General features: G+C 49.3%; 1 long non-coding RNA gene across 1 annotated transcript; it reads right to left on the bottom strand.

The window, feature by feature from the left end:
- Nucleotides 1–333: 333 nt before the first annotated feature.
- On the bottom strand, nt 334–7,666 carry LOC142923081 (uncharacterized). Its single transcript, XR_012940504.1, has 3 exons — nt 7,580–7,666; nt 4,368–5,353; nt 334–1,614 (listed from the first exon to the last, which is right to left on the bottom strand). It is a non-coding gene; the product is annotated as an uncharacterized LOC142923081 (long non-coding RNA).
- Nucleotides 7,667–7,911: the final 245 nt, after the last annotated feature.

Raw genomic sequence — 7,911 nt, 5'->3', positions numbered from 1 at the left:
GCAATCAACATCGGGCATATAAATGGTTCTGTTTAGACAACTTCACCAGTCCATCCAACTGCTGGTGGTAAAGGTAGGTTCACACCTTCTGTTAGCCGAAAATATCACTCGTGTCCTTGAGCATGTGATTGAGTCACCAAGGTGAATGTAGGCAAGGCGAGGCAATCATCTAGAAATGACTGACAAAGGATCTACATTAACCAGCTTTTCGAACAATATTATGACTTCACTTAATACAAAACAATATTCTTAGTAACTATTATTCTTAAAAAATAACAATAACTTATTTTAATGGATGACGCGTAAACAAAGGAGGGAACATGGAAAGGGTGCAGCGATGTTGGAATGTTATTTATTTTGTATTATTTCTTATTTGGGGTGGTGGTGGTGTTGGTAGAGGTAAAGGTGTTTATAGAGTTGGCAATTGTAGGATAGGTAGCGTTGATAGGGCTGTTGTTGGAAAGAGTGATGGTGTCGGTTGGGGTGGTCGTGTTGGTAGGAGTCATTGTGTTGGTAGGATTGGTGTTGGTAGGGTTGGTGTTGGTAGGGGGAGTGGTGTTGGTAGGAATAATGGTGTTGGTATGGTTGGTGTTGGTAGGGTTGGCGTTGGTAGGGTTGGTTTTGGTAGGAGTGGTGGTGTTCGTCGGAGTAGTTGCGTTTGGTAAGGGTAGCGGTGTTGGGAGGTGTGGTGGTGTTGGTAGGTGTGCGGATTCTAAAGGTGGTGGAGTTGGTAGGAGTGGTGGAGCAGGCATTGATCCGGGCCATGAAGAGTGGTCTCTTTGCCCTCATGATCACGAGGCGGGACTCACGCTCAGCTGGGGTGATGATGTGGGAAGGAGTGGTGGTGAGGGTAGAGGAAGTGATGGTGGTCAGGGTTGGGTTAGTAGAGGAGGTAGTGTTAGTAGGTGTGTGGTTGGTAGAGGTGGTGGAGTTGGTAGGAGTGGTGGAGCAGGCATTCATCCAGCCATGAAGAGTGATCTCTTTTCCCTCATGATCATGAGGCTGGACACATGCTCAGCTGGGGTGATGTGGGTAGGGGTGGTAGTGAGGGTAGAGGAGGTAATGTTGGTAAACGTGGGATTGGTCAAAGTGGCGGAGTTGGTAGGAGCGGTGGAATTGGTGATTGAGCTGGTAGGGGTAATTGAGCTTATTTTAGTGCGGCAGGCATTGATGCGGGCCATTATCATGAGGTGACACCACTCACACTCAGCTGGGATGATGGTGTTGGTCCGGGTGGTAGTGAAGGTGGAGAAAATGCTGTTGGTAGGGTTTGTAGGGGTGGAAGGGGTGGTGGTGTTAGTCAGGATAGTATTGGTAGAGGTGTTGGTATTTAAAAGTGTGATGGTGTTAGTTTTTCGGGGTGGGGTTTGTCATGGTGGTGTTGGTAGGAATGGTGGTGTTGGTAGGAGTGGTGGTGTTGGTAGGAGTGGTGCTGTTGGTGGGTGCGCTGGTAAGTGTTGGTGAGCTATTCATCATGGAGCAGCCATCCAGTTGAGTCTTTAGGGATCTATGGGTCCTCTTGATTTTCATGGGGTGGCACTTGCTCCGAGCCAATTTACACATGGATCCTCTCATGTAGCGGCTTCGGTAAACTCGTCTGCGCTGCGATGACTTCTGTTTAAAACCGGAAACAAAATCATTATGAGAGGCAAGAGATTGCAGTCTCCTTCTTCCCCTGTTGGTCACTCCACTCAAATATGTTTTTTTCACTTGCTATCTGCCACACCACCACCATTGATTGAGCACGAGTGTTGTACCTGCCTTTCAGTGGCAAATATCGGACAACTATTTGTAATCCACCAACATGAACAATGTGTGCTTGTAATAAATGTGTGCGACTTTGTCGAGGATGTGAGTGTGATTTTTTATTGTTTGTTGTTGTAACGTTCTAACCTGCCTCTCCTGTACATCTGTGAAAAATAGCTTAATAGCTCATCGGATTCTTCCAGTATAAATATTCTGATTCTGATTTGTGTCATCTATGCATGTGAGATTATGACATTTGCCTGAGTGATCTATATCCATGATGCCTCTCTGGGTGTGGTGTCTCTGTTGTGGTGTCCTGCTGATGTTCTATGTTACAGTGACGCCAGCATACTCTCTCTCTTATTAGTGGATTCTTCAGCCAGACTCTTAGGCTGGTAATGGTGATCCCCGCGCTCTCCACGTCGTAAGTGATGGCCACCGGCCCACTGTGCAGCATCTTTATCAAGGTCGTCCACCTTGAGGGAGACGGGTATTCTCCATCTTGGGGAACCGTCATCTGTGGTGCCGCCGCAGCGGAGCCGCTCCAGCGGAGCCGTGCCCACCGCCGCGACGCCGTCACCGATGCCTCGGATTTCCCGCCACTCTCCCGGGGCTGGTGCCTTCTCAGACGTCCGCGTTTTGCCCACTGCACAGTCGTGAGGCCGCCGCAGCAGAGCCGCTCTGCCGAGGCCGTGCCCACCGCCGTGAAGCCGCCACCGGGGGATGCCGACGCCAACGCGGTGCACCCTCGCCACCCCCCCTCCCCCCGCACGAACGCACACACGCCCCACGTAGAGCCAGGAGGGGAGGTCACCCGGCCGATAGGTTTTTTTTCCAGAAGTCCCTAATGGGATCGATCTTCATGGTTTCCTGCGGCCGGGAAATTGGGCGATCTTCCCCCTGTAGCTGACATGCACTGCGGCGCCGGGACCTAATATTAAAGTTGCATGGTCACGGCAAGGGCCATCGAGCCACCGCGAGTGGAACCACACACACACAAGCACGGGTCAGTGGACTGGTAGCGGGAGAACAGAGAGCGGATGTCGGAGAGATCACTGCGGCGACATCACCCGAGTTGGGATCCGGGTATCGAAGGGTGGGAAAATCCGAGCCCCTGATTGGACGGGAGGCCAAGGGAGCGAAACGGCGAAATTCCTTTGTTGTAGGTGGGATAAAGGGAGGGGGATTCAGGTAGCAAGGCAGTTCTTCAAGATCATCGCGGTCCACGCAGGAGGGGAGTTAGCCGTTCGAGACGTCCGCGTGATGCACTTCAGCGCAGCCAGGCTCAACCCTCTACTGATCGCTTTTCTACAGCTTCCAGCGCAGCAGAGTGGAAGTACACGTGAGTAAGAGAGAGAGGTAAGTTTGGGCTATTTGATCGAGGGTAGAAAGCAGAGCGATAGGCAGAGGAAATACAGTCTAGGATCTCAAGGGGAATAGGCTGACATCCACTGACCCACACAATTACGCGTAGCTTAACGGGTTGCTTGCGGTAAATAAAATAACTGGTAGGGGAATAAACTGTTTCTTGTGCTCCTTTGGAGGGTGAAGAGGAGGGTGGAGAGTGTTTTGTGTTCGCACGCACACGCGGCTGTTTGCGGCGAATAAAGGAGTAGAGCGTGCTTGGTGTCCGTACCTGTACGATCGTTTACAGTATTGTTCAGCACGCGCGTGCCTACACGACTATTTTTGGTGGTGCCCAGCGCTCGCGTACCTGCGCAATCGCCTACAGTAGCGGTTTGCGCTCACGTGCATGCGCGGTTTACAACGAGGTTGAGCTTTCATTTGTGACCAGGTTCCATCTGAAAAATAAGTTAGTACCTCAGTGGGCTTTGACTGGTATGATGGGGGTGTTCTTGATTTGAAGCTTTCGTGACTGCAGGAATCCATACTCTTTGGTTCTTTCGGCAAAGTCACGTAGGTATAAAATCAAATAAATCAGTCTGCCTCAGCAGCAGACCATGCTTTCCCCACCCGATGATGGACGCTTGTGTTGCACCCGAAACATCGTGATTTACTTTATTTTATACCTACGTGACTTTACCGAAAGAACCAAAGAGTATGATGGGGCTGGTTTAGTTTTATTTGTTTGTGTTTGGGTGATTTGTTAACCTTTCTTGTACTTTGCACTATTACATGTTTTTGTAGTATTTGTTGTTGTAACGTTCTTACCAGCCCCTACCGGACATCTGTGAAAAAGAGCTTTATAGCTCATCGGATTCCTCAACCATTAAAAAATATTATTGTTCTGACTCTACTGGCTAGGGGACATTGTTCTGTCCGCACCAGCGCAACTCACCAACGCCGCACAAGGAGTCCAGCACATGTCCCAAATGCCACGCTGCCAGTAACAAAAAACACCCTTAAAGTTGCAGTGGATAATTTTTAAGTATACTTAATTGAGCAAGGTGTTTGCTTGTTCCAAATGACATATGCGACTTTGTCTAGGATGTGTGCGTGGATGTGATATATACTTGTGTGTGTGGTGTATGCGAGTGAGATTCTTATATCTGCGCGAGTGATCTGTACGCGTGATGCATCTCTGCGTGTGGTGTCTCTGCATGTGGTGTATGTCACGGTGCCACGCTGATGGCCTGTGTGAGCGTGAAGTCGGCACTCACCACTGCATTCTTCAGCCGCCACTCCGAGGCTGAGGAGGGTGATCCCCGCGCTCGCCACCTCGTAGGCGATGGCCACCGGCCCGCTGTGCAGCATCTCCATGAAGGTCGTCCACCCTGAAGGAGCTGGGTCGTCGTCTTCTCCTCCTCCTTGGGGAACCTCCATGCCATGGCTGGGAGAGGAAGCGACTCGAGGCACCCTCTCGGCTTCGTGACCTGTGAGGCGGTTGCTGATGTGGACGGCCACGGTCGCTTTGGTGAGAGGTAGAGGCTGTCCGGCCTGTGGCGGTTGGACCTCCCAGGCTCCCCTCGGCTTAACCAGCTAGTTAGGGGAGAAATTCTTCTCCTCCGTGGGCACAGACGCGAGGAACGCGGAGCTCGCCACGAGCAGCGTCACGAGGGTGCGTGAAGTACTGCGCAGCCCGTGAGCCTCCATGGTGACTGCTACGAGAGAGGCTCCAGGAGGCTTCGTGCAGAGAGGCGCTCCTCAGCAGGCAGCTTGCAGCGTGGCTCTAGCGGCAGACTGGGTGGAAGCGGGTGTGACGTCACGGCCCGAGGGCGGATGTGTGTTGTGTCTCATCTGTGTGTGTCTGTATGTCTGTGTGTGTGTCTGAGTGTTTGTGTGTATGTCTGTGTATCTGTGTGTGTATCTGTGTGTTTGTGTGTGTCTGTGTGTGTGTGCGGTAGTGTAGTGATTAGCGCGCTGTGCTATGAACCTAGCGACCCGGGGTTCGATTCCTGCTCACGGCCACCAACACTGGTGTCGTGTGCCGTGCCGGTCTTCGTAGGTGCTGCTCGTTATGGCTACAAGGGGAGGCCCAGGAGTGGTTGAGGTAATCGTCAGCAGTGTTGGTGGCCGTCAGCGGGAGTCGAACTTGGAGGGCAGCGTGGCATTCACTGCAACAACACCGCCCGCGCTCCGACTGGTACACGGTCCGAACAGTGCAGAGTGCACATAATTCGCGGCGTCTCTCGCACGGTCCGGGTCTCTGTGTGGAGAGCGGGAGACGAAGGCGAGGATCACACAGGGTAGAGGGTGCACGTCGGCACTGCTTCCCACGTCACAACACGAGTCACGTCACATCACAGACTCATCCTCACCGTGAACCAACATCATCAACACAAACCCACATCTTCTTAGTTCTTTCGGTAAAGTCACGTTGAAGGGAAACAATGAAATAATAAAATATATATAAAACAATAAAAATTTTCACGACGTTTCGACCATAACACAAACGGTCGTCATCAGGTGTGTCGGTTTGCATGAATTTATTTATTTTCAAACGGTGTATTTATTTATTTATAAAAAAAAACGTTAGCGCCACGTGCAGCGATTTGGCAGTTTATTTAGAAGAACTAGTCCATCTATGTTCTGAAAAGAGGAAGGGGGAGACGACAAATTTTAATGTATGCTGTCTGAAAGCCACTTTAAGCGTGAACAATCAATTAAGACCTGAAATGGTTTATCAAATCTTTCCAATGCTAAGCCAGAATCCATCTTCTCGGGTGAAATTGTCCCTGTGCTTGTATATGTGGATAGCCCTTCACTTGGAATGGAACTTTCTACAAACAAACTGAGGGCACCCCAATGGGCTCCCCCCTATCTCCGGTTATAGCTAACATTTTCATGGAGAAATTTGAGACTGACGCCATCCAGACTGCCACTGCGCCCAACCTTATGGAAGAGGTACGCGGATGACACTTTTGTCGTCTGACCACATGGCCGGCCTGCTCTAGACCAATTCTTCGACCACATCAATTCCATACACCCAGCCATCAGATTTACCATGGAAGTCGAAAAAGATGGCAAGCTACCTTTTTTGGATGTCCTAATTAAAAAGAGACCTGATGGTTCAATGAGCCACTCTGTCTACAGGAAAGCTACCCATACGGATGCTTATCTGAAACCGGATTCCCATCACCATCCATCACAGAAGAATTCTCTCATCAAGACTCTGTATCATAGAGCCCAATGCATATCCGACCAGGAACACATAGGCAGTGAACTCAAGCACGTACACCAAGCTCTTAAGGCTAATGGTTACTCCGACTATACAATCCGCAAAGCTATCACTCAAACCATGAAGAAGTACCCTCTTGAGGAGCCTTTCAAAACCATCACTTTACCCTACATTGCGGGGATCACAAAAAAGATCTCCAAAATCTTGAATAAACACAAGATCCAGGTCCGTTTCAACACATTACATAAAATCCGTGATCTGGTTCCGTCTGTAAAAGATGTGATTCCGGGCATACAATACCCTGGTATCTACAAACTAAGTTGCCTCTGTGGTAGTAGTTACATTGGAGAAACCAAACGCCATGTCTCGGACCGCATTCGTGAACACAAAGGAGACCTTAAACACGGTAGGACCAACACCTCGGCCGTGGCAGATTATTGTTATAATTCAGTAGGCTCACATGACATTGACTTTTCCAAGACAGAGGTTCTTTGTAAGCCATCTGGCTACCATGAGAAATTCGTTCATGAGGCTATCCACATATACAAGCACAGAGACAATTTCAACCGAGAATATGGATTCTGGCTTAGCAATCATTGGAAAGATTTGATAAACCATTTCAGGTTTTAATTGATTGTTCACGCTTACAGTGGCTTTCAGACGGCATACAATGATTGTTTCGTCTCCCCCCTCCTCTTTTCAGAACATAGATGGACTCGTACTTTTAAATAAACTGCTAAATCGCTGCGCGTGGTGCTAACGTTTTTTATAAATAAATAAATACACCGTTTAAAAATAAATACATTTATGCAAACAGACACACCTGATGACGACCGTTTGTGTTATGGTCGAAACGTCGTGAGAATTTTATTGTTATATATATATTTTATTATTTTATTGTTTCCCTTCAACGTGACTTTACCGAAAGAACTAAGAATATGAATTACTGCAGTCACGAAAGCTTTAAATCACAAACCCACATCATTAACACGGACCCACATCATTAATAAGAAACTCACATCAACGCGAGGTTACATCTTTACCACTCACCCACAACACTGGACATCTGTGAGAAAGAGCTGTATAGCTCATCTGACTCCAGTATAAATATTCTGATTCTGACATGAACTCACATCGTCACGACTCACTCACAACATACCACCACCACTATCAGTAACACCACTAACGCCACCACTCCTCCTGCCAGTACACTACACAGACACACACGTCCTCACCACTCACATCACCACTCACCTACAGTTCCTCACTTCCTCCAGAGAGTCGCTGCTTCTGTCGTCTCGGTGCTTCTCTACCGCCACATGTGAGAAAAAAGATCGGCAGAAACAAGTGGGGGCGGGGCTCGGTGATCACGCCCTCAGTGTGAGCCCCTCCCCCCCAGCACCTTCCCCCCCCTCTACGCCCCCTCCCCCACTCACACCGCCAAAGACAAAGCTCCCGCGTATTTAGCCTTAACAGAGCACTCCTAACAACAACCCCACCACTAACAACGCCACCACCAATAACAACCCCACCACCAATAACAACCCCACCACCAATAACAACCCCACTACCACTAACAACCCCAC

Source organism: Petromyzon marinus, unplaced genomic scaffold (assembly GCF_048934315.1).
Source record: "Petromyzon marinus isolate PM22_M1 ecotype Great Lakes invasive population unplaced genomic scaffold, UKy_Petmar_22M1.pri1.0 PM_Scaffold_261, whole genome shotgun sequence".
Classification (NCBI taxonomy): domain Eukaryota; kingdom Metazoa; phylum Chordata; class Hyperoartia; order Petromyzontiformes; family Petromyzontidae; genus Petromyzon; species Petromyzon marinus.
This window is presented reverse-complemented; position numbering and strand designations above follow the sequence as displayed.